Genomic DNA, 26,787 nt, shown 5'->3' on the forward strand with positions numbered 1-26,787 from the left:
TGAATAATGTGAATTGCCATTCCTCTGTAGACTGTTATCTGTATTCCAAGACTGCAGCCTCATTGTGCAAGGTGTTAGACATACACGCAGCAAGAGTCAATCCTTGTCCTACAGAGCTTACGACCTTGTTAAACCAGACAGGCAGAGGTTGGAACGAAGGGTGTGTGGGGGGGGGGAGTGACTTCCCCAGCATCACACAGTAGGTCAGCAGCCGAACCAGATGTCTTGAGTCCCGCTCCAGACTCCCTGGTCACTAGATCATGTTGTCTCCCTGCCATGGAGCAACAAATAGAACTGTTTAGTGCTTTGCATCCAGGACAAGGGGCACATTCCTAAGGGAGATGTGAACTTTTAAAAACATCTCCCCTTCCTAACTTCTGATGATCCAGAAGCATCAAGGACCCAGTTCACTCTTGGCATGGGGTCAGCCCGTGGTCTGTGCCCCCATTTAAGCCCTACTCAATCACCAATTCCACTTCTTGAAGCATCTCGGTATTCCTTGAAGGTCTTCTATCCAAGTCCTGCATGAACCATGCCTTTCTCAGCATGCGAATTCTAATAGAATCTGAGGGTATGCCTTCACAGTAGCTAGTGTGGGTGATTGGCACCCAGGATAGGTTAGCCCGGGTGGGAGCTGCACAGCAAAGCCTTACCTGAGTTACTGGGTCCTTGGTTGTGCTACGCTCACCTGTGTGTGTCGCAAGGACATCTGGGGACATATCACCTGCTGCAGTCAGCTGAGCTGCTCTGATTCTTTCCTGGTGAATGGTAGAAGATCTCTGTCCATCCTGGGCCCCAGGAGGGTATGGGGAAAGGCATCCGCACTAGTCGTTTGACCTGCGCCCTCACCACAAAGTGGGTGGGTTACCAGCCCGAGTGAAAGCCTCCTTCTGGCTTGAGACGAAATCCCAAATGAGCTAGCTAGTCCTTGTTGAAAGCACCACCAAACTTCAGTGAGAGGGTTGTGTCTGTGGACGGGAGCGGGGTTAGAGACAACACTCAGGTAAGAGCCTAGGCTAACTCTACGGTGAAGAGAGACCCTGATATGAAGGTGATGGGGCTGCCAAAACATATGGTTAACTACTTTCCTTATTCGCAGAGATCATCCGAGCCAAGGTGCTGATTCAAGACCATGCTTGAATGTTAGGACATTTTGGGTCCAGGTCAAGCCTTTGCAGGTTAGGCTTGTTTCTGATCACTCTGCAGCAACCCTTCTGATTATCAGTAGAACTCACAAGAATTTACCCACCTAAAGCCACGTGAGTATAACTCCTGGCTTGATCAACTCATCCGCTGTGTTTATGAAAATGTGGCTTGAGGCATGTGCACACAGAGCAATGCTTAGTTGGTTTTGCTGTTGCTTAGGGGCACATTATCAACTGGCTCCATTAGAAATAATGAGGTCTGATTTACAATAATTGCACATGTGTGCCTGTAACTTTCCCACATGCAGCGTTTGAAAATGTCTTCCCAGCTCACTCTAGTAGTTCCCAGATAAATCAGACCCTAATGAGCACTCTTAATAAGGAATAAGTATCGTAAAGCGGAGGTATCTTATTTGATTTTATATTTTGGCAAGGACCTTCTCTGAGTTTTCGAAGCATTGACATTGCCCAGTCTCACATTTGATTAGCCCATTGATTCATTATGCCATGTGCAATTAATCAATGTACATGCCAAGATGAAAGAGAGGGACAGAAGCAAAAAAGGAATATCCTTCCTTTCCAAGCCTAAATGTATTTTCTCATAAGTACTTAGAGAATTTTAAATGAGGCATTCTCGGCAAAGAAACCTGCCTAAATCATAGAAATTTATGGCTCGGCGGGACCTCCGGAGGTCATCTAATCCAGTAGCGTCGTGATTTTTTTTTTTTTTTAAAGTGAGTAAACTGTGGGCTGGTGTGCTGCTTTCCCAGCCCAAGGTAAGCCAGGCAGCCTTCAGTCAATTGTGGTTCCTTCTTCCCATCTTCATGGGGACTTATAGAAAGTCCAAACAGAACAAAGCAGTGCTAGCAAAACAAAATGAGCAACTACAACCAATAGTCTCCATCGTCCTACACATCTGCAGGTGGGCCTCTAGCTCACACCCAGCTGTTTCTCCCCAACCCCTCCTTCCCAAGGTAGCCCCTGTATTTCCCCATGTCCTTCTAATAAGTCAGTTAATCGGCTGATGCATTAACTCTTTAGGTTCTGACTAGGGACTGCCCTTGTGCCCTGTCCCAGGAACCTTTTTGGGGTTCCAGGCTGGGCAGTTCGGCACTAAGGTTGTGCTGAGATGCCCCTATTTTGAATTGGGTTTACACCCCCCAGAAAAGTTCCATTTTGATGAAAATCTGTGTTCAAGCAGGGAAAATGTTTTGTCTAAAACTCTTTAACTAGGCCTGGTTGTTGCAACCTGTTCTTCCTGGGTCATGTAGGGCCTCCATTGCACATGGCTCCACCCTTTTTTTTTCCCCCTCCAAAGCATCCCCTCCAATAACCAAATTGAAAGAGAAACCCAGCTACACACATCAAAAACTTCCAGTCTCCTCCAAAGAGGATAGAGAACTGATTCCCTTCCAGAAGCATGTCGTTGTAATCCTGTATGGAATAGCTGTGATGTGAAGTACCCTAGAAATAAGAAAAGGAGTACTTGTGGCACCTTAGAGACTAACCAATTTATTTGAGCATGAGCTTTCGTGAGCTACAGCTCACTTAGTGAGCTGTAGCTCACGAAAGCTCATGCTCAAATAAATTGGTTAGTCTCTAAGGTGCCACAAGTACTCCTTTTCTTTTTGCGAATACAGACTAACTAGCTAGTTAGACTTGGTTATTTATCTACCTGTGAAGGGTTTCTTTTTGTCAGATCTTCCAGGCAAATGTTCTGTGCATGTACGTTTTGAAACATCCACAACCTCCACCAGGGACCAAAAGAGAGGGCTCTAGAGGCAAGTTTAGGAAACTCCTGTGTCAATGCTAAACAAGCTGTGAGATTCATCTGTGTTGGAGGAAGACTGAGCAGGGTCATAGAATCCTAGAATATCAGGGTTGGAAGGGACCTCAGGAGGTCATCTAGTCCAACCCCCTGCTCAAAACAGGACCAATCCCCAGCTAAATCATCCCAGCCAGGGCTTTGTCAAGCCTGACCTTAAAAACTTCTAAGGAAGGCGATTCCACCACCTCCTTAGGTAACGCATTCCAGTGTTTCACCACCCTCCTAGTGAAAAAGTGTTTCCTAATATCCAACATAAACCTCCCCCACTGCAACGTGAGACCATTACTCCTTGTTCTGCCATCTGCTACCACTGAGAACAGTCTAGATCCATCCTCTTTGGAACCCCCCTTCAGGTAGTTGAAAGCAGCTATCAAATCCCCCCTCATTCTTCTCTTCTGCAGACTAAACAATCCCAGTTCCCTCAGCCTCTCTTCATAAGTCATGTATTCCAGTCCCCTAATCATTTTTGTTGCCCTCTGCTGGACGTTTTCCAATTTTTCCACATCCTTCTTGTAGTGCGGGGCCCAGAACTGGACACAGTACTCCAGATGAGGCCTCACCAATGTCGAATAGAGGGGAACGATCATGTCCCTCGATCTGCTGGCAATGCCCCTACTTATACATCCCAAAATGCCATTGGCCTTCTTGGCAACAAGGGCACACTGTTGACTCATATCCAGCTTCTCGTCCACTGTAACCCCTAGGTCCTTTTCTGCAGAACTGCTGCCGAGCCATTCGGTCCCTAGTCTGTAGCGGTGCATGGGATTCTTCCATCCTAAGTGCAGGACTCTGCACTTGTCCTTGTTGAACCTCATCAGATTTCTTTTGGCCCAATCCTCCAATTTGTCTAGGTCCCTCTGTATCCTATCCCTACCCTCCAGTGTATCTACCTCTTCTCCCAGTTTAGTGTCATCTGCAAACTTGCTGAGGGTGCAATCCACACCATCCTCCAGATCATTTATGAAGATATTGAACAAAACCCGCCCGAGGACTGACTCTTGGGGGCACTCCGCTTGATAATGGCTGCCAACGAGACACGGAGCCATTGACCACTACCCGTTGAGCCTGTCAATCTAGCCAACTTTCTATCCACCTTATAGTCCATTCATTCAGCCCATACTTCTTTAACTTGCTGGCAAGAATACTGTGGGAGACCGTGTCAAAAGCTTTGCTAAAATCAAGGAATAACACATCCACTGCTTTCCCCAATCATCCACAGAGCCAGTTATCTCGTCATAGAAGTCAATTAGATTAGTCAGGCATGACTTTCCCTTGGTAAATCCATGCTGACTGTTCCTGATCACTTTCCTCTCCTCTAAGTGCTTCAGAATTGATTCCTTGAGGACCTGCTTCATGATTTTTCCAGGGACTGAGGTGAGGCTGACTGGCCTGCAGTTCCCAGGATCCTCCTTCTTCCCTTTTTTAAAGATGGGCACTACATTAGCCTTTTTCCAGTCGTCCGGGACCTCCCCCAATCACCATGAATTTTCAAAGATAATGGCCAATGGCTCTGCAATCACATCCGCCAACTCCTTTAGCACTCTCGGATGCAGCGCATCCGGCCCCATGAACTTGTGCTCATCCAGCTTTTCTAAATAGTCCCTAACCACCTCTGTCTCCACAGAGGGCTGGTCACCTCCTCCCCATGCTGTGCTGCCCAGTGCAGTAGTCTGGGAGCTGACCTTGTTCGTGAAGACAGAGGCAAAAAAAGCATTGAGTACATTAGCTTTTCCCACATCCTCTATCACTAGGTTGCCTCCCTCATTCAGTAAGGGGCCCACACTTTCCTTGGCTTTCTTCTTGTTGCTAACATACCTAAAGAAACCCTTCTTGTTACTCTTGACATCTCTTGCTAGCTCCAACTCCAGGTGTGATTTGGCCTTCCTGATTTCACTCCTGCAAGCCCGAGCAATATTTTTGTACTCTTCCCTAGTCATTTGTCCAATCTTCCGCTTCTTGTAAGCTTCTTTTTTGTGTTTAAGATCAGCAAGGATTTCACTGTGAAGCCAAGCTGGTCGCCTGCCATATTTACTATTCTTTCTACACATCGGGATGGTTTGTCCCTGTAACCTCAATAAGGATTCTTTAAAATACAGCCAGCTCTCTTGGACTCCTTTCCCCCTCATGTTATTCTCCCAGGGGATCCTGCCCATCAGTTCCCTGAGGGAGTCAAAGTCTGCTTTTCTAAAGTCCAGGGTCCGTATTTTGCTGCTCTCCTTTCTTCCCTGTGTCAGGATCCTGAACTCGACCATCTCATGGTCACTGCCTCCCAGGTTCTCATCCACTTTAGCTTCCCCTACTAATTCTTCCCAGTTTGTGAGCAGCAGGTCAAGAAGAGCTCTGCCCCTAGTTGGTTCCTCCAGCACTTGCACCAGGAAATTGTCCCCTACCCTTTCCAAAAACTTCCTGGATTGTCTGTGCACCGCTGTATTGCTCTCCCAGCAGATATCAGTGTGATTGAAGTCGCCCATGAGAACCAGGGCCTGTGATCTAGTAACTTCCGTGAGTTGCCGGAAGAAAGCCTCGTCCACCTCATCCCCCTGGTCCGGTGGTCTATAGCAGACTCCCACCATGACATCACCCTTGTTGCTCACACTTCTAAACGTAACCCAGAGACTCTCAGGTTTTTCTGCAGTTTCATACTTGAGCTCTGAGCAGTCATACTGCTCCCTTACATGCAGTGCAACTCCCCCACCTTTTCTGCCCTTCCTGAACAGCTTATATCCATCCATGACAGTACTCCAGTCATGTGAATTATCCCACCAAGTCTCTGTTATTCCAATCACATCATAATTCCTTGACTTTGCCAGGACTTCCAGTTCTCCCTGCTTGCTTCCCAGGCTTCTTGCATTTGCGTATAGGCACTTGAGATAACTCGCTGATCGTCCCTCTTTCTCAGTATGAGGCAGGAGCCCTCCCCTCTCGCGCGCTCCTGCTCGTGCTTCCTCCCGGTATCCCACTTCCCCACTTACCTCAGGGCTTTGGTCTCCTTCCCCCGGTGAACTTAGTTTAAAGCCCTCCTCACTAGGTTAGCCAGCCTGCTTGTGAAGATGCTCTTCCCTCTCTTCGTTAGGTGGAGCCCGTCTCTGCCTAGCACTCCTCCTTCTTGGAACACCATCCCACGGTCAAAGAATCCAAAGCCTTCTCTCCGACACCACCTGCATAGCCATTTGTTGACTTCCACGATTCGACGGTCTCTACCCAGGTCTTTTCCTTCCACGGAGAGGATGGACGAAAACACCACTTGCGCCCCAAACTCCTTTATCCTTCTTCCCAGAGCCACGTAGTCTGCAGTGATCCGCTCAAGGTCATTCTTGGCAGTATCATTGGTGCCCACGTGGAGAAGCAGGAAGGGGTAGCGATCCGAGGGCTTGATGAATCTCAGCAGTCTCTCCGTCACATCGTGAATCCTAGCTCCTGGCAAGCAGCAGACTTCTCGGTTTTCCCGGTCAGGGCGGCAGATAGATGACTCAGTCCTCCTGAGGAGAGAGTTCCCGACCACCACCACCCATCTCCTTCTCTTGGGAGCGGTAGTCGTGGAACCCCCAACCCTAGGACAGTGCATCTCATGCCTTCCAATCGGCGGAGTCTCCTTCTGCTCCCTTCCCTCAGATCCATCATCTAGTCCACTCTCTGCATTAGTACCTGTGGAGAGAACATGAAAACGGTTACTTACCTGTATCTGCGTTGCTGGTACATGGACGCTCCCCTTTCTTCTTCTGGAGGTCACATGCTGCCAAACCCAGTAGGAAAAGGCAAAAGCTGAAACAAATCCCCTTTCTCAGGCAGAGACGTGACTGGAAAGCAGAGAGCAAACTGGATTTTTGCCATTTCTTCCAAACTGCATTTCTTGCAAACTGGATTCTTGCCATTTTTTAAGTCCCCTCTGGCTTTGATGGGGGAAGCCAGAATATTTAAAATGAATGAGCAGCGAAATATTCCAGCAGAATCCTCTTCGGATTGAGAAAGTTGGCAGATAATTGGTCTCTCCTTGCAGACATTAACCACAACAGTTCATCCTCTCCAGGCCCTTAGCTGACATTCACCTTGGTACATAGGGGCCAGAACAAGACCATGCACCACTTAGGTTTTCCAAAATCAGGCTCAAGTGAGATGGGGGGTGTGTGTGAATTTTTCCTCTTCCCTCTGTGAGAAGTGGGCGGTTGAAGTAGAAACCTTAGATGTGTGGGGCACCGCAGCTCCACCTTGGCTCTCCATGCAGTTGAGAGGATCCTTTTGACAGTCCCGCTCAGTGCTTTGCTGTGGATCGCAAGTTGTTAGGGGAAGTGAGGCTGCTGTCACTTCACTGGCTCGCCCTTGTGCGGTGTGCACAGAGGCCAGAGCAGCGGCTTGGCAGGGTTCCTGCAGCCGGCAGCGCTCTCCTGTCAAATCAATAGCTGTGAACTGCCGTCCTGGAAACCTGCTGGATGCTCAGCCTTGCTTTGACCATCAGGCCACGCGTTTCAAGGGTGGATATGGATTTAGCAGCCAAACTTCAAGCTCAATTTTTCTGGATTTTAAAATCTTAACCTAAATGCTCATAATGATGGGGGGAGGGGGTGGTAGATAAGAACCTAGAAAGAGTAAGTTACTGGGTTGTAAAGTACCACTGTTATAAATTACCCACTGTTACCATGTAGCCCATTGTTTTCTAAACTAAAATGGGATTTGCAAAAAGAAAAGGAGAACTTGTGGCACCTTAGAGACTAACCAATTTATTTGAGCATGAGCTTTCGTGAGCTACAGCTCACTTCATCTGTGAAGTGAGCTGTAGCTCACGAAAGCTCATGCTCAAATAAATTGGTTAGTCTCTAAGGTGCCACAAGTTCTCCTTTTCTTTTTGCGAATACAGACTAACACGGCTGTTCCTCTGAAACCTGTTAAAATGGGATTGTTTCCTACAGTTTATTCTGTAGAAAACAGCTGAACTTAGTTTTCTGTGTCACGTGCTAAGGCTCCTAATACAAACAATGGAAGTGGAACAAATTAATTTTTCTACCATAAATGGGTTTAATTTTTTTTTATTTTGTCCAGATAATCATTTAACAAGCAAATGGCTTTAGAAAACCATAAGAACTTTGTTTCCCTGGCACTGCCATCCTCCTCATTTCTCAATAAACCAAATAATCTTTCAGATTGAAATCTTCCCTTTTAAACAAAGCTTTATCTTTCCTTTCTAGCAAAACAATCCCACATTTGATATTTAAAATAGAATAAAATTTTGAGGGAGGGAATCAGTCATTCCCCTATAATTTTTCCTTCACGTTTTTCAACAGGAAAGATAATTGTAGTTCAGCTAAGATAACTCCTACAAACTCGATTACTTTTTTCCTTGTTATACCCCCACTAATGCAAAATGAAGGCTTTGGACAAGGAAGGGGGAGCAGGGATGGAACGGGACATGTCATGTAGATTGTGATAGGGTCCTCAGTGGCCGGGCAGCCTAGTGGCTAGATCGTTGGTTGGGGGACCTGACCCCTTCTTCTCCCTCAGAACCTGGCTCAGGGTCCTGTGTTGCTCAACCCCTAAATAGGGGAGATGGACCTTCCTCCCAGCTGTGAGGGGAGGGTTCAGGGCCTCTTTTCCTGGCCTGCTCCCTATGCAAGTCCTTTTAGTTTGGGGTGTGGCCCCACTAATCCAGTTGCCCCGCAGTTGGGGGTTCTCTGTAGATCCCCTTGCCTGGGGAAGACTTACTTGCCTCCAGCAGCTGCGTTGGCAGGTCTGTGCTTTCAGACAGGCATACAGAGAGCTCCTGCCTCTTCACCAGTCAGCCCCCAACTGAGCCAGGCTCCCATCTTTTCTTCCCCCTCCAGGCCTGGCATTGGCTGCAGGTATAATGGGCCGGACCATTTGAACCCCCAGGTGTTCTTTAACCCCTGCTGTGCCCAGCTGCATTCTCTCTGCTCCTTCACATGGATAAAAAAGGGAATGCTCCTAACATAGGGTTTGTCTGCATAAGGAACTTGACCAAAACAGCTTCTTATGTGGACACTATTCTGGAAAAGGCATTTTAATTCCAGAATAACTGGTCTGCTTTGGAAGTGCACTAATTATTCTAGAATAAAATTACTCCTGTTCTGGAATAAGCGTGTCCATAGAAGGAGCTATTCTGGTCGATTTCCCTGTGTAGACAAACCCAGAGACTCTGATCCTGCAATGAGCGCTGTGCTGGCTGATTTCTAGAGAATTCCCCTGGGTGAAGTGGGCAGTTTTAATGGATCTATCTGCAGGATTGGAGCCATTGTTTCATCCCAATCTTTTCTGAGGTTCAGAAAAGTTTGGTTAAACTCCCTCCCCGCACTCAGCCCTATACCCTTTAAGTTTTGTTATTTATCTGTGCTCTTTTGGTTATGTCTACGCTTCATGGTAAACCTGGGATCATACTCACTTGTATATGTTGTATGAAAGGAGAGAAGGTTAGCACTCCTTTTGATAAGAATGGAAGAGGTCCTATTGACCTTTACAACACACGCACGGTTAAGGCATTGCCACTTACTTCATGGCTTCTAACCAAGTTTTTTATTAATAGGCAGCAGGTTTAAAACAAAACAAAGTATGTCTTCACACAATGCATAGTCAACCCATGGAACTCCTTGCCAGAGGATATTGCAAAGGCCAAGACATTAGCAGGGTTCAAAGAAGAACTAGGTAAGTTCATGGAGGATAGGTCCATCAGCGGTTATTAGCTAGGATGGGCAGTGGTGGTGTCCCTAGCCTCTGTTTGCCAGAAGCTGGGAATAGGTGGCAGAGGATGGATCACTTGATGATGGATGACCTGTTCTGTTCATTCCCTCTGAAGTGCACCTGGCCCTGGCCACTGTCGGAAGACAGGATACTGAGCTAGATGGACCTTTGGTCTGACCCACTATGGCTGTTTTTATGTTCTTAACCCCCTCTACCAAACACACACAGTCTGGCTGTCTTGGATCAACAAGCATTCCACATCCAGGTCCCAAAGTTTGTGTGTGAGTGACATGTTTTATATAATATAGATATTTTAAGTGAAATCAAATTCTGAACCTTTTTAAGAGGATCCATTCCCTAGGGACTATGGTCCTGATGAATGAAAGCTTCCCTGTTCAGGACAGCACTTAAGCATAGGTTTTTGTGAATGAGGCTTGAGCATGTGCTTGACTTTAAGCATGTGCTGTCCTGAATAGGGGTGTACTTCCCAATCTGCTGTCCTGGATCAGAAACTGTGTAAAGTAATACTGGTTTGTTTATTAATGAATCCAATGTCTGTCTAGATATTTCCCTTAGTCCCAAGCTAGATAACATTTCAGAACTGACAAAGATACTTTTCTTGACATGCACCAATAATGTTTGGGAGTGGGATGTCCATTTGTGCTCTGCATCTGGATGGCAATGATGGGGCAGGTACTATGTTGATTTTGGTTCTGTTTTATGGTCCTTCATACCACTAGATTATGAATTTTAAACATACCTTGAGAGAGAGAGACCTCATTTGTTTCTTTCTGATCCTTGGTAAGTGCTTTCCTTGTGGCAAGGAAGACTGTTTTTATTTAAATGAAAATTATGTAAAACTCTCTAATTAACAAACAGAGCATGCACCTCACTCATCTGAAGAATATCCTATTAAAAATACCTCTGGTCTACGTTTATCGGTAATTGTTCCACTCTACTAGGTCTTGGAGCGGCTACAGGTGGTGTCCTGTTTTCAGTTTGGGGCACTGCACTTTAAGAAAGCAAGGGACAAAAGAGAGTGAGTCGAGATGACAGAAATAAAGATAAGAGATTTAGAACATATGACCTACGATGAGAGGCTTAAAGAGCTGGGCATGTTTAGTCTCGGAGAAAAGGCTGAGGGAGGACGTACGTCTTCAAGAGTAAAAAGTTCTTATAACGATGATGGTGATCAATTATTTTCCATGTGCACCAATGGCAGAACAAGAAGTAATCAGCTTAGTTTGCAGCAAGGGAGATTCAGGTCAGGCATTAGGAAAACCTTTCTAACTCTACGGATTGCTAAACACTGGAACAGGTTACCTAGGGAGGCTGTGGAATCCCCATCATTGGAGGTTAAGAACAGGTTAGACAAATATCTGTCACAAGTGACTTAGGTATACTTCATCCTTCATGACTTATGAGGAGAGGCCGAGGGAACTGGTTATTTAGTCTGCAGAAGAGAAGAATGTGGGGGGATTTGATAGCGGCCTTCAACTACCTGAAAGCGGGGTTCCAAAGAAGATGGAGCTCGGCTGTTCTCAGTGGTGGAAAATGACAGAACAAGGAGCAATGGTCTCAAGTTGCAGAGGGGGAGGTCTAGGTTGGATATTAGGAAACTGTTTCACTAGGAGAGTGGTGAAGCACTGGAATGGGTTACCTAGGGAGGTGGTGGAATCTCCATCCTTAGAGGTTTTTAAGGCCCAGCTTGACAAAGCCCTGGCTGGGATGATTTAGTTGGTGTTAGTCATGCTTTGAGCAGGGGATTGGACTAGATGACCTCCTGAGGTCTCTTCCAACCCTAATCTTCTATGATTCTATCCTGCTTCAGCATGGATGAGAATGGACTAGATGATCTCTTAAGGTCCGTTCCAGCCCTACATTTTATGATGCTATGATAATTTGTTCCCATGCAACTTTATATGCATTTTACATATTGCGCTGACAACAGACTTTAAAAACCTGAGTCACCTCCTCATTCTTGCCCTTTTGCTACTGCACTCCAGCAATTCCTAGCTGGTGGAAGGCCCTTTGGGAGCCACATCCAGTTGGCAAAGTGTAGGGCAGCTTCTGGGTTGATCTAAACTACCCTGAGGCTGCAGCCAGCATAAAACTGGCCTCAGATTTGGGGGGAATGAAACTGGCTCCTTTGCCGAATTTTCTTTAGAAACTGAGTGCAGCAGAGAATCCAATGATAAGGCAAATGCCATTTGTCTGCACAAATGAGTGTAAATCAGATTGGCAGGAGTTAATTCAGTTATATACATGCAAGCAATGTTGCAAAAGATACTGCATGCTCACAAAGGCCAAAGTGAGTTGTCCTTGAAAATTTAGCCTTGAGTTTTCAACGCCTGAATAGACAGGATGTACTGGGAAGCTCCAGAGGTGGGAATGACCAGGGTGTTATGTTCTTGTTAATGATTCACTTACTATTTTGTGCTTCAAGGCTCTGTGAAAATAGGAAATGATAGCTTCAGTCTTTTGTTCCTGGCCCATCCTTCCAGTGATCAAAGGGATGTTTGTCTGAACTAGAATGCATAACATGTTACACTAATTTTCTTCCCTAACCAAAGGGCAGGGGTTAGGGGGAGGCATATTGGCGCTTTTGAATCCGATCCAAGGAAACTTACTTTCTTTGCTGGTTTTGTATTGATAATTTTGCACAGCCAAAGTACTATCCAACATACAAATCATCCCCTTGACTGTTCCTTATTAATCTGATAACAGTGCACGTACTAAAGACTTTTAAATGGGTTTGATGACTTATCCTGGGTTAAAGATTTAGCAAAAATGCCTTGTTCTCTATAGGCAGGGTGTGTGAGTTGAATTTTGAACTAAGGTTTGTAGGAATGCTTAGCAACAGACTTCAGATTAAACCATGAAAACAATCCATTGCACACACCAGCCTCGGCCACTCTGCAACATGCCGCCTGCCATTGGAATGCCAATGTGTCCTAGAAGAGTTTTTGGTGCAGTGGTGTTACTGCTGGACACCAAGTGACATGATGATGAATGCAAAGAGTTGGGAATGTCCTTGCTCCCCAACTCCAGAAAATGAGTACATAGTTTAATGGGGATTGGTGTATTATATTGGCATCTGTTCTTCATCCATTATAACATCTCCATAAATAACACATTTAACTTATGTGCATTGCCTAACTAGTCTCGTAGGATCTCTATAGAACCTAAAGAGAGAGCCCCGTTCTCAGCATGAAGCACCTGGTGGCTCAGTAGATCTATCCTCCAAGATTCCTCCAGAGTGGTGGACTCCTCTGGTGCCACCAATGATGGGCCATGCCCCTCCCACTTCCAGCCCCTTGCATAGCGTGACTTCCTAGGAGAAAAGGGGTGTGGCCTGGACATACCTATGGATGGCTGTAATTTACGTTGGGAGCCATTCCAACCACTGAATTAGGGAAATGCAATGACATGTAAAGACTGACCCCTTTGCCTCTTCTTTTCTGATCCAGGGTCAGAACACTGAATAATCTGGGCCCAGATATTCATTTAAAGAGAATTTTAAATTTCTGGTTTTAGGTCTTAAATAGTCCATAGACTTTGTATTGGCCCTCTGCACGGGGAATATAGCCTGATTGGAGTGCCAAATGTTAATGCACTTTTCTGTTTAAACACAAATTTGGCCAAGATTTGAGAAGGATCCAGTTGCTTTGGGAGGCGGGGATGCCTATCTTGAGAGACCTTAAAGGTGCTTGATTTTCAGAGTGGATGCTTGGCACTTTGACAACTGCACTCCTTTAAGATATTTCAAGTTGGACTCTCAAAACTGGAGGCCCCCAAAATCACTAGTCATGTCTGAAAACCTTGGCTTAATTTCTTAGGGGCAGGGACTGTCTCTTGCTATATGTGTATGCTGCAGCTAATGCAGTGCGGCCTGACCCAGTTGTTGCCTCTAGGGATGGTTTTAGGGACAGGCGCGAAGGGTGGTTTCGCCCTAGGCACAAACTTCCCAGGGGTGTAGAAAACATTTTCCACCCTGGCTGATAGAACACCTAGGGCAAGTCATGATTCTACAAATAATGAGAGGGGAGAGAAATATGTTACCAATTTGCAACTTCTGCTTATTTTGTTTCCAACAGAAATCGAACATGTTTGGAGACTCTTTCGTATTTTATGACATGGGTATTTTCTTATAAATCAGACAGCTGCTTTCCTGAACTTCTCACCCCGCCTGCCCGAACGTTTGGCTTCAAATACCAAGCTCTCTGCACGCGCGCACACGTGCTGATTGACAGTGTATACAACAAAGCCAAGTGCTCTTTCCATTTATTGAGTGAAGACATGCTCCTCTGCACAGTGTTGAGTGAGTGGATCAGAGCCATCAGACTTAAATTCCCCCTAAGGCACTAGGCAGTCGGGTTATGCCTCTGCCGTCATCTCTGGCTGTAATTAAATATCATCTGTTTTCTATTAAGCACTTGCTCTGTGCTCTTCTTTAAAGATAGATAGATAAATACAAATCGGATGTTCTGAGTTTTGGCCCTGCCTGTCGGAGGGAGCTGAAACTAGCCCATGCATTGGCAAACTTTAGACCAGCTTGGGGATTCAACCTTTGCACGTGCATATGGGATTGCAACTGGACTGGATTTCCTTTTCTTCCTTTCACTTTGCTGTCATCTTGGGGTTAGAATAAGCAGTAAGACTCTTCCAGTTCTCCCCCCACCCCCAGCTTCTATTTCTGGCTCTGCTGCTAATTCCCTGAGTGCTCTGGGGGGAACAAGTTCCCTATTCTGTGCCTCAGTTTCCCCATCTGTAAAATGGCAGGGTTAGTGCTTTTTCATGACATAGTGATGTGACCGTGGGTTCTGTCCTGCAAGGTGCCAAGTGCTTCCTGTGAAGTGGAATTGGGTTTGAATTCATTAGGCACTTGAGGGCATCCAACACCTTGCCACAGGTGCTCAGAAGAGTCCAGTCTAATGTTTGTAAACCTACTCTGAGCACCTGTATCTTCCAAAGAGGAGGTGACTCTGACATTATTCTCCGTTATACTGTTTTTGCTGGAAAATTGGATTTTTGACCAAAATGAGAATTTTTGTGGAAAGTCCTATGCTTGAAAATTTTCTTTTAAAAAAAAAACAAAACCAAAAGTGAGACCTTTTTTGCTGAAAATGTTTGAGAAACCATTTTTTTCCTTTTTTTCCAAAGCTTTCCATTGGGTGTACGTGACATGGGAGAGTGGAGGGGACAATAGACTCTTCTGAGCAGTTCCAGGGTTGCAGGACTCTCTCCTGATCATTCCACCACACTCAGTTATTACTATTGACAGCACTAAATACAAGTAAAAACTGCTCTTATCTCCTGAAGATGAGAAAATTATTTTCAGGGGAGAAAGGAAGTTGTTTTCATGCCAGTTCTGCTGGAGATCGGGCCAGGCGAAAAATGCCAGATCCAGATATCACCCAGCTTTGGCAACATATGACCCACCTTCAGATTCACACAGTTAAGTTTGAGGCCTACCTCTCTCTCATAAAGTGATGTGGGACATTGAGTTTGAGAAGGTTTTGTAATGTAGACAGCGCACAGGCAAGCTTTGAATGCTGTCAGAAGCGATCATTTGATCCGGGGTGGGAGTCAAAAGAATTTCAAAGGGCAGGGAAGGATGGCTGTACAGATGGTTTAATGAAGAAATTGACATGGCAGTAGTGTTGAAAGAGAGTTAGATGAAAAATGCTTGCCGGACCCTTGGGGTCTTTCTGAGGTTTTGGGAAAACTCAAAAAATTCAAGTGCTGATCTTTTCAGAGAAATAAAACAATACTTGCACTAATTTCTCTCTTGATCCTGAATGACCTCCCTATAATATCAAATTGTTTAAATATTACTCAGGCCGATAAAAAGCAGAAGGACTCACTCACCATTACTGGACTCCAGTTTCACACTGGATTAATGAAGTCTGCCCAGTGTAAGACGGGAATAACACAGTGGTGATTTGGATCCAGGAAATTCAAAGTGACTTTAATTCTGCAGCTTCAGCCCATGCTTCTGGGGTAAGGTACTGAAGCAGAATGGGCTGAATTCACATTTTGACCCAATAACCAGGGCTGTGAGAAATGAGTTTTCCCCTCCTGCATTTCCCAGTGTGTCCCATCCTCTTGTGTCTATTAGCTCATTAGCGCACGGACTGTCCTTATTGTGTGTATTGTTCAGCACGGAGCATCGATTTGACTCTAAAAGGCACGAGGTTGGCCATGGAACACTCTCTCTGTTGTCAGATCAGATCAAAAGACAGGGTCCTGACCATTTGTGATCAACTCAGATTTCATGGGACTTTTCCCAAAACCCAAGTCAGAGAGATTTAAGGCTAGAAGGAATCCGCCATCAACTAGTCTGACCCACGCTGCCCAGCATCTGCCCACTCAACCCAACAACCGAAATCAGCCCAAAGTAATAGACCCCACAAGTTCAGGCAGTTTCATTCTGCCCTGTCTAAATTCGCCCATGGAGTTTCAAGTGAATACAGTATTCTTTGCTTGCTGTCCAAAATTTTGCCGTGATGGTGCTGTGCAACTATTATTGAGCCAGATTGCAACACAGTTGTCCTGAGATACGAATAGAGGGTCACACACGCCATTGCTTATGTAGGCTGAGCTGAAAACTAATGAGCGAGAGCAGCATATTAAACTGTGACAGGGGGCTGTCAGGGAGAGTCCTCTGCCTGCAGCCCCAAACTGAGCCTGATCTTCCTCTGACTTTTACACCAGTGGAAATTAGATTTTTCTGGCTTTCCGGTTTTCACCAAAGTGAATAGGGCTCTGCCCACCAAGGCCTGGGATGTTCCCAGAAGCTGTTGAAGTGATCAATGGCAAGTTGTTGTGTTAGACAGAAAGGCCGTTGAGTTGAGTACAGCCTTGTTTCATTTGGGTAATAGAAAGCCTTTTGTGGTGGTAGATCGTCTTAATCATGACTGGGCTAAAGGTTTGGACTGTCCAAGGTTCTTAACCAAGTTTGAGGGATACAGTTGGGTCCTGTCTCCACTGCCACTATGAACAATGTGTAAGGTAGATCAAGGAACAGCCATTCTGGAATGGGGCCTGTTGTGCAGATGTGAACAGGCTCATTCCTTCATAGGTTGGTGCTAGGATTCAGGGCCAAGATTTTGAAGAGTGCCTAGTAAGTTCTAATTTTTGGGTGCTTGACCTGAGACCTCTGTCAGGATTTTTCCAGAGGTGGGGGAGGGGGTGCCCAGCACTTGCTCAAAATTGGGTCCCTTTTAAAAGGAAATACCAATTTGGGTATGCAGGCACTTTTTTGAAAATCTTGGCTTAGTTGCATAAACCTTGTCCTGGTATAAACCACAGGTGAGCCTGTGTTACAGGTCCCTGTATGTGCCAATCCACAGAGGGTATAAATTGTTATGTGATTGCCGCCATTTTTGTTGATGCACTGGGGATTGAACTGGCAACCTCCAAAATTGAAAGCATAAGTTGCTACTTGAGCTACAAAGCCAAGACTCCCTAGTTGGGGCCTGTAACAATTCATCTCCTCTATGGAGCACAGAGTGGGACCTGTTACACCTGCTCAAAGGTGAGCTACTGAGAATGCAGCCAGCCAGATGCTGATGTTAGGATTCTCAGCAAATGGGAGATTGTTTTGGAAGTGCTGATCCAGCCCTAACGAAAGCAACAGAAAGACGAATGCTGCCTCTTTAATATCTCATCTTGCTGTACAATTTTGTCAGTGCTGTTTCTTCCCCTTCACCTGCTGTTTCAATTAAAGCTATATTTGGATCTTTTCCAGATAGTTAAACTTGTCACTCGAAAAGATGAGAGAGATTTCATTTTGCAGATACAGAGATCAAAGCTTTTTCTGCTAAGCTTTCTAACCTGACTGGTGTGTCATCATTATCTTCAAAACTACTGCTTGTCATGGACCTTATTAAGGGGCTACATTTCTGCTTCAGGTTGTGTTCAAAACCAGGTAGCTTTCAAGTTAGTTCCTCTAAGTAGCACCCTGAATTTGTGAGAACTAAAAGTTTTCATTCTAATAAGCGAAAAGTAAATGGGGCTGGAAATCACTCAACAAAGTTTGTGGGGAAAGAAGATGGCCATGTGGTTGAGTCATGGTCTGAGACTTGGGGTTCAATTCTTGTCTCAGCATCTGGCTGGCTGTAGCCTTGTCTAGATCTAAGATATGATCTAAACGTGTTAGCTAACACTTGCCAAGTGGCATGTTTTAAAAGTCTAATGTGGATAAAGCGCCCTGCCTTTAACATGTACAGCATTAAGGGAGAGTGTAGCCGTAAGTTTACACTTTAATATGCTAAACTGGACAAGCTAAAGTCATTGTACAAACACTACAGAGATGGGAGGGGTTCTTCAATTGTTGTTGTAAATCCGCCTCTCTGAGAGGCGGTAGCTAGGTCTTCAGTTGACCTGTCCTACACAGCGCTAGGGGTTAGGTCAGCTTAACTCTCTCTCTCAGGGTGCCAATTATTCATACCCAGGAACAACGTAACTAGGGCGACCTAAGGTTTGGGTGTAGAGTGGGTCGAGGTCACCCTTTCTCTCTTCCCAAGTGGTGTCTGTATTATCACTTGCCCAGGAAGTCATGTTGGGACATCCTTAAAGTGTGTCCCAAATGTATCCATCATCGTTGTTTTACTGTATTGGATGTTTTTGATTGGTTTGGTCTACTTACAGTTTCTGCTGTTAAAAGAAACTCTTTCCAATGGACTCTGCAGACCTTTCGCAGGCATTGACTCTGGAATGAGTTGATCTTATCCATTTTTGTTTCAGATTTCCATGCCTCTGATCCACAAAGGAGGACAGACAGGATGGCAGTGTTAAAACTTTTTTTGTCAGTGCCACTCGGGCTACATTTCCAAATCTTTTCAAGTTTATGAAAGGTGTTTGCTGCTGTTGATTTACTTGTCTTATATTAGTGCCTTTTTTAACATGTTAGTTAGCATGTTTGCTAAACCCATGGCAACATCCCCTCTGAAGTCCTAGTGTACACAAAGCCCGTGACCTGGGTTAAGTCACTCAGGGTATGTTTACACAGCCCTGGGCAGCAAGCCTCCCAGCTTGGGTCAACGGACTTGGGCTCACGCTATCACACACTCAAGAGAGCTATGTAGCTACTGCTTTGAAGTTGTGATTTGGGCTCTGAAACCTAGGGAGGAGGGTGGGTTTCAGAACTAGTGCCACCTCCCAAGCCGCAACTTCAAAGCCCTGTCTACGTAGGTGTCTTTAGCATGGTCCGGCGAACCCAAGTCTGTTGACCCAGGCCGGGAGGCTTGCTGCCACAGGCTGACCTACCCTCTGGGTTTTCAGAAATGCTCTGCACTGACCAAATTCAGCTCCTGCTGATGCTAATCGGAGTTCTACTGCGAACTTAATGGGAAGCCGTTAAGCCAATGATGAGCAATTGTGAACATCAAATCCCATCCCTCAGTGTCAGTGCCTCACAACCAGGGGTGCTGGAATGGTGGGGCGGGGGTCATGGCCCCCCATTTTTATAAATGAGAGGGCTATGCCCTCCCACTTAGAATCATAGAAGATTAGGGTTGGAGGAGACCTCAGGAGGGCATCTAGTCCAACCCCCTGCTCAAAGCAGGACCAATCCCCAACTAAATCATCCCAGCCAAGGGCGTACGGGCAAGTGACAGGCAAGAGGGGACAGAGAGAAGTGAGCAGGGGGTGGGGTTTTGGGGGAAGAGGCAGGTGTTGCGAGGGAGGGAGTGCCACCGTTCAAGTGCCTTGGGCTCCCCTGCCCCCCCACCCCCCCAGCACTTTTAGGACACTTTGACTGCTCCTGCTTAGTACAGCATCTGTACAAATAGGTCTAATAACCCTTCCTTTGTCTTGATTGAGACTGTACATACAGCAGCAAGCACGACAGAGCCTCAATCTCCATTGAGACGGCTGGATGCTACTGTAATAATACATTCCTGCCTTCAGCAATTTATATTCTTCCCTCCTCCCCACCCACAGTCCATTTAGCTCTTTGAATTAGCATTTTATAATTAACGTCTCTGCTTTCTTCGGCATGTTTTCAGTTTTTTTTCTATCCAGTCCTTTGTGGTGGTTGCTGGTTTGTTTTTTTGGAAAAGGGACGTGTGAGATAAAGGCACATCCCAGGGAAGGTTAGGCTCTAGCCCAGTTAGGCAGCTTTGTCATCTCTGATTGTGCTGGGTTTACATGTGTGCCTTGACTGAGAATCTGCTCCTGGCTATGAAGGAGCCAAAGCTTTGTCAGAGGGCTCTTGACTGATTAAATTGATAAGCCCATACCAGAACACGGGGAGACCCTGTTGGGGGGAAAACGCAGTCTAATCTTGCCTAAAAATGGCTGTGCTGAAAGTCTCTCTCCAAGGCTGCAGACATAAGACATAATAATGTGTACAGTTTTTTACAAGTGAGAGTAATTAAGCATCGGAACAATTTACATAAGGTCGTGAAGGATTCTCTCCATCACTGGCCATTTTTAAATCAAGACTGAACCGGAGCAGAAAATCATCCAAGCAGGAATTTTTTGGGGAAGTCCTTTGGCCTGTGTTATGCTGGAGATCAAATTAGATTATTCCATTGGTTCCTTCTTTGAATCTATGAATGTGAGGAGGGGGAGGGAGTTTGGCTTTTAATGCCACTAGTGATTTAGGGAGGTGCTGGGGCAGTGGTATTGTGTTGTACCAGGGGAGGACACAGTGAGGCAAACACACCCAGAGAACATACTCTACCATCGTATTCTGGCTACCTGATGTCATGGAGAGGGCTTTCTGCTCCTCATTGTGTTCCCGCACAGGGGAGCCAGACCTTAGCCCCATTTGGTGTCTCACCAGTATTGTCTACGTTGGAATTTTAGACACTAGTGTGGCTGTGGTTGCATTATTTACACCAGCGGCTAAAATCGCAGCACGGAGAAGGCATGGAAAACTTATTCTTTGTTTACAATAATCCCCAGGGGCAATTTTAAGATCTCCCAGGGTCTACAGCAAAAGTCCCCTCGCTCTGCTTTTGTTTCATGCACTGTATGCTGGATAATAACACGAGAGGGCTCCAGGCTTGTAAAACTAAATTGTCTCTTTATTAAGAGAACTATTTACAGAGGTTCTGCAACTGCAGTTAATTTTCCAGCCATTTGCACACAGACTGACTTCCTGGTGCATCTTCCAAACTCTTTCCTCCTGCAACCTGTGCTCTTCCCTCCAGGTTTCATGCAGGTGCCTATTCTGTTCCTCACCGTTGTGCTTGCAGGGGTATCTTCCAGAGTGAGAATCAGTGATCCCTAACTTGAGTAACCCTATCTGTGGAGCTTATTCTAGAGTTAATGAAGATCTTGCGTCCGCTTTGAAGGTCAGCTGGTTTTGGCAAAGCTTCAAGCCCAGGAAGATTGAAAGAAAAGGGAGATGAGTGGGAATAAGGAAGGAGAAATTGCATATATTTTATGCAACTGCTTGGAGAAAGGCCTCTCTGAGACTGTGATCTGACAGTATTGTTCAGGGAAATACAGTATCACTGGGGACAAGAAGAAAACTCATGGAAGGATGAGACCTTCAAGCCCCTATGCAGAGTTCACAAAAGCCTCAGGCAGAAAACAGTGTGGAAAGAACAATATTGATTCAGTGTAAGAAATGTAGTTCTGTAGACAACCAAAGCAGTTTGCCAGGAAGAATTGGAAGGTACAATAAGAAAAATTAATGAAGAGGTTCTTGATGCCCGCTAATCTTTTACAGAGCTAATTTATAAAGCAGAACTGAAGAGAAGTCTGTAATAACTATCAGCAAGGAGCCTCTACATCAGGTCTGCTTTGCAGAATGGCAGTTGACTTTGCAGAAAGCAGGCTCCTAGGGATTTGAAGCTGCTTTTCACGCAGAGCAAAATAAGTCACATAACTACAAAACACCATGCAATGTTGTCGGGCTGACATTTTCTAACCAACTGGGGGATTTAGTTCCACAACTTCAATTAATTTCCAGTAGGAGTTGTAGGTGGTAAATCTCAATGTTTGATGCAAAAATGGTTAGTTAAAAAAATATAATGTATTCTTATTATGTTGGATTGGAATAAACTTTATTGCACCTTCATGGAATCATAGAAGATTAGGGTTGGAAGGGACCTCAGGAGGTCATCTAGTCCAGCCCCCTGCTCAAAGCAGGGCCAATCCCCAACTAAATCATCCACCTTCATTAAATTGGAAGAAATACTTGTGGCTTGGAGATTAATAATATACAACAACTGTGAGAAAAGGTGCCAGGGAGTCATGCTGGCTTCTTCCCAGCTGGTGCTTTCTACGAGGCAAATTTGTCTGTCCCTGCAGCCTCCAATATGTCAGTGAATGGTCACTTAGCTATGATTGTCAGTTGTCTGTGATTGCACCTGATGGAGGTTTCGGCCTTTCCTTTGTCTGGGGCAGCAGGCTTGTCTGATTCAACCACATTTTAGTCCCATATTTCTTACATATTTGTACAGACCTTTTGGCATTTAACACATACACCATGCAAGAATATTAATGATCAGTGTGGTGGTGGTGGTTTTTTCCAGTGATACTATACATAACCCCCTAGTAGATCCATATTATTGCGTAAGTGAATTGGGGTCCACTGACCTGATCCGACCAACTGACACTCACTATCCAATAGCAGTGAGCAAGCCCCTTGCCATCTGGCATAGGGTTGCTCTTAGGGTCACACTTTGTAATCTTGGGAACTGTTTGGTTACTTGGGAACAGGAGTGTCTTCTCAAAGAACTACCCACCTCCCCCTTTGTTAAGAAATGTGTATATTCTCCTTTTTCTAAGATCCCGAAGGGAAGAGAGGTATAGCATCTGGCATGTCAAGGCTACAAAAGCTAAGACAGGCGCCTCCTCTCTCCAGCTTCATAAAGAAAAACTTCAGTTTTAAATTCACACACAGAATTTTCAGAATATTCTTATTAAAAATGAATTCATATTTCCCTTAAAGTTACATGCACAGTTGCGACACAGTTTGTAGAAAACTTTTATTTTTTAAATCCTTAAAAATAGCATAAGCTTCCTTGAGTGCTTATTTGTAAATGTTTTTTGTATTTAAATGCAAGCCTTACAATAATGGCATGATGCCATTGTTCTATAAACAATCGTATGTTTTATACACATGTATACTATCACTGATTATTAATATAAGAAGCCATCTGAGTACAAGGTATTGATTGGGCAATTAATTAGTTACCTAGCAGTGCTTAAACAACTTCCCTACCAAACTCAGAAAGATAACAGTTCTTGGAGAGGTGGTTCTTAAGACAAATCAATGCCTTTTTGGAGGACTATTTGAGCTAAAGACTCTTTAAGAATCACGTAAGTTTAAAGACTATTTCAAGGCTAAGACACTTGTTTGAAACATGGTTCATGAGTTGAAGTTCCAATAAAACTCAGGAATATATCAGACTTAATACAAGAAAGAGCTAAAAGTGAGATGATCTGACAGTTCAGAATGATATACTTTAGTCTTATCTAGAGCTACCAAAGACAGGGCCACTCTCAAAGGTGTAATTCCTCAAGGCTGTCGGCAGACAGACATACAAAATAATTTGTAACTGAAATAAACATGGTTTATTGTTTGTGTTTAATTTCCCCCTTTAGTAATAAAACAGCCAGTTAGTCGTCATAATTATTTTGTTTTTAATCATGGCATCCCCTAAGGCCTGGCAAAGAACCTCATGAGACTAAAATAGTGGGAATCACATCCCTGAATGGACATTTGAGAGAGAACTTAAGATTTGGCCCCTGCATTTTCTTGTTTCTGTAGTTTATGCATTTTAATAATTTTTTGGAATACCATTACTTGGTGCTCAACAACTTGGATCTAGCCCATACAGTCTTGTGACTTAACTCCCTAGTCGTCCTGCGAAATCTCAACCTCAGACTGTGGAATGAAAGTGAAGAAGAAGACTCAACACATTGGCTGTGCTTTGCTTGATTTGAAAGGACTGGATAATTTTATGACCCACACCATTTGCAGCGTGCAGGATAAAATAATATAAACTCGCTCTTATGTAGCTGGTCACTGGACGTGCCAGGGAGGAATTCTTCACCCATGTGCAGCAACATGTATAGCACAGTATTATTGATTTAGATGCATTCGTTTTTTCACTTTCCTTTAGAAGCATCTGATATTGGCCAGTGCTGGAGGCAGAATACTAGACTTAGTGGTCCCACAGCAGTAGATGTATCCCTGTGTTAATATGGGGGCAGAGGGCAGGGGTTGGACCTCCCTATTAAGGAGTTACTGGGGGGTCTGGGGGGGGGGCTGGATCAGCTCTCAGTGCAGGGTAGGGCAGTTCCATGGGCTGCTCTTTCTTGTTGCCACGGTGCAGTGGCCTTTAGGACACAGGTCGTCATTGGCCGTGTCTCCATTTGCCCCTGGATTCAGTTCTATGCCTAGCATAAAGAGGATGATGATACCCTGAGAGAGGTTAAGACCAACACACACCATAAGGCAATGACTAATCTGGCCCATAGCATGATCGTGGTAGCAAATTTTTCTTTTCTTTTTTCAGTGAGTCTGGAGGAACCCCACTCCCTTGTGAATCAAGGTGGCATGAAGCTGGTATATCTTTGGTCCACTTCCATCCACAGAAAGGTCACATAACAATGCAAGTACCCATAAACAGTGTAAGTACCCACCAACACAATGGGATCTGGGGACCAATATAGAAGCAGTCCACTGTTTGCTAGCGGTCCTTTACTGGCATCAGTCATGTTTTCTGGAGCTCGGTTGTAACTTTGCAAATGCATCTATGGTAGGTGGGTATGAATTTTTATAATTAGTAGAAGTGGACTCTGCTTGAAAATAAGGAAGATGAAGTTTCAAGGCAAATAAGTGGCTGCACAGTGACTTGCTAAATTGGAGCTAGTTCTCCAAGCATGTAGAAAATAATCCCCATGCATTTTTCTCTGTTAAAATTTTCCAGGCAGTTTGGATTCAGTCAAAATTATGTTACTCTTGTTTCTGACAGTTCCTAGATATGATTGATGGTTTTGTTCAAATGCCAAGTTAATTTGTTTTGTTGCTTCTTTAAATCACTCTTTTACGGATTCTGGCAACGTCTTTAATCGTCCCTTGGATATAAAATTACTTTTCAGCAATTGAAATATGATTTTCTTTTGTGGTCTCTCTGTCGGAAATGTAACGACCAAAAAAACAAAAATAAAACCCTTTTTCCTTTGCACAGAACAATTCTCTCAGGAGTTTCTCATTAGCTGTCAGCCAACAACCCATCTGTGTCTGTTTGTTCTCTGCCATTTCCGCATGCCAACATTTAGTTTCACACAATGTAAAATCATCCAAAGATCAGGGTCGAGGCCACATAATAGGAAACCCAAAGCCTATTTGTTTTTATACAACTGTACTTTAGGACCAAAATGCCCTCATAGCAGAAGTGAATTGGTATTTTCTTAGCTCATTTTTCTAGAAGAACCACCTGGGTTTTCTGTTCAGGCATTTAGATTTAACTCTATGGTAGCTTAGATTAGATTTCAGGAGCTCTTCCTTTCTGGTACCTTGCCTGTGACTTAGCACAGGGTATTGGTTTCCTGACTTCTATCCCCTTCTCTGCCACTGACCTGCTGTCTAGCCTGGAGCATTTCTCTTAGGCCAACAATTTTCAAAAGCGCCCCCTATTTTGGGATGCCTCGAGTTTTTGGGAGCCCAATTAACCCCCAAGACCTGATTTATTTCCCCCTCTCCCCTCCCCCCCCCCCCCCCCCCCGGAGGTGCTGAGCGCCATCAGATGCCAGGGACTGCAGCTGGGGCTCTCAGAGTCTGAATCTCTGCAAACTGGGTCAGACCAAAGGTCCATCTAGTCCAGTGTCCTGTCTTTCAACAGTGGCCAATGCCAGGTGCATCCTTAGTCATAGCTAATATTTGTAAAACACATTGTGATATTCGGGTGTTAATATAATTCTCCACTCATCCCCATCCAGTGCTCCTGGCTCTTGCCAATTTCCCTTCAATTAGAGCTGCCACCAAATTCCTCAGTCCCATTTGTGTTATTCACAGGTAACATCAGATACTTTTGAGAGCACTTGTATTTGCTACAGATCCAGTTCTGAGCACAGAAATTCAGAGGTTGGGTAAAGGTCATTTTGAAAATGTTGCCCAAATTTAACAGGCCAAAATTAGATTCTAATTTTGATGTTAGTTTCAATCTCTCCTTGCTAATGGAAGTGTTTTGCATATCCTTGGACTTTTCTGATATTTACTACTTGTGATCAAAGGCACCTATTGTATAGTCAGCTGTCCATACACAACAAAAACATGGTCTGTGCCTGAAAGGGATTTTTGTTATGTTGTGAATAATAAACCCAGCATTATAGGTAATGTGACAGCTACGGTTTCTGTCCCTGCACATCTGATTTATAAAGCAATTAGCTAGGTTCTCAACTGGTGCAAATTGGCATGTTCACATAGCTTGAACGGAGTATCAGAGCTACATGGATTCACACCAGCTGTGCATTTGTGTTCTAAATCGAACACAATTTACTCACCCTTTGAAGACTGATTCTTCTTCCTGACATCTATAAAAGAAGCATTGCAGTGTTTAATATCTTCATAAATGTATATGTGGACTTTAACGTTCAGCAATGCCTATTTATTCTAGAAGCCAATGTCAAATCCAAACTTGTCATGACTCTGAATGCTTAACTTTGCTCGGTTACATTTGAATAAAGTGGCCTATTGGTTGTTAACAGAGAGAATGAATTTGTAATGCATAGCAAGTCAATCTTGCAAAACATTTTTGACTTGCTCCTTTTCAAATTCTACATAAAACTATTTCATGCTGTGAAGTTATACGTTAGTGGTAAGACACATTGGACTTTTGATAATGCTAAAGCAAAAATATTCTTTGACTGTAATTTTGAGGGGTGGGGACTTTGTATGTTTGTACAGCTTTATACACAGTAGGGAAATACTGGAAAGTGACTAGTAAATAATATTAGGGTAGGTGTCACTAGGTGGCATTGTTACAAATCTGCAAAGTTCATTTTTTTAGCATGTGAGCAAATGTTCAGTTTTGGGAAGATGTTCGGTGCTGGTGGTATTTGAAAGTTTTGGGTTATACAAGGTCCTATACAAAGGCGATGCTTCTTGGAGAAGGAAGGTGGATATCACCAAGAGAGTTTGCTTTCTCCCTTAGC

The 26,787-nt window shown here is 44.6% G+C and overlaps 1 non-coding gene across 1 annotated transcript; it reads left to right on the forward strand.

Annotated features, from left to right (window-relative positions):
- The first annotated feature begins 9,367 nt into the window (after positions 1-9,367).
- LOC125626553 (U6atac minor spliceosomal RNA) lies at positions 9,368-9,495 on the forward strand. Its single transcript, XR_007353802.2, has one exon. It is a non-coding gene; the product is annotated as a U6atac minor spliceosomal RNA (small nuclear RNA).
- Positions 9,496-26,787: the final 17,292 nt, after the last annotated feature.

Source organism: Caretta caretta, chromosome 26, assembly GCF_965140235.1.
Source record: "Caretta caretta isolate rCarCar2 chromosome 26, rCarCar1.hap1, whole genome shotgun sequence".
Classification (NCBI taxonomy): Eukaryota; Metazoa; Chordata; order Testudines; family Cheloniidae; genus Caretta; species Caretta caretta.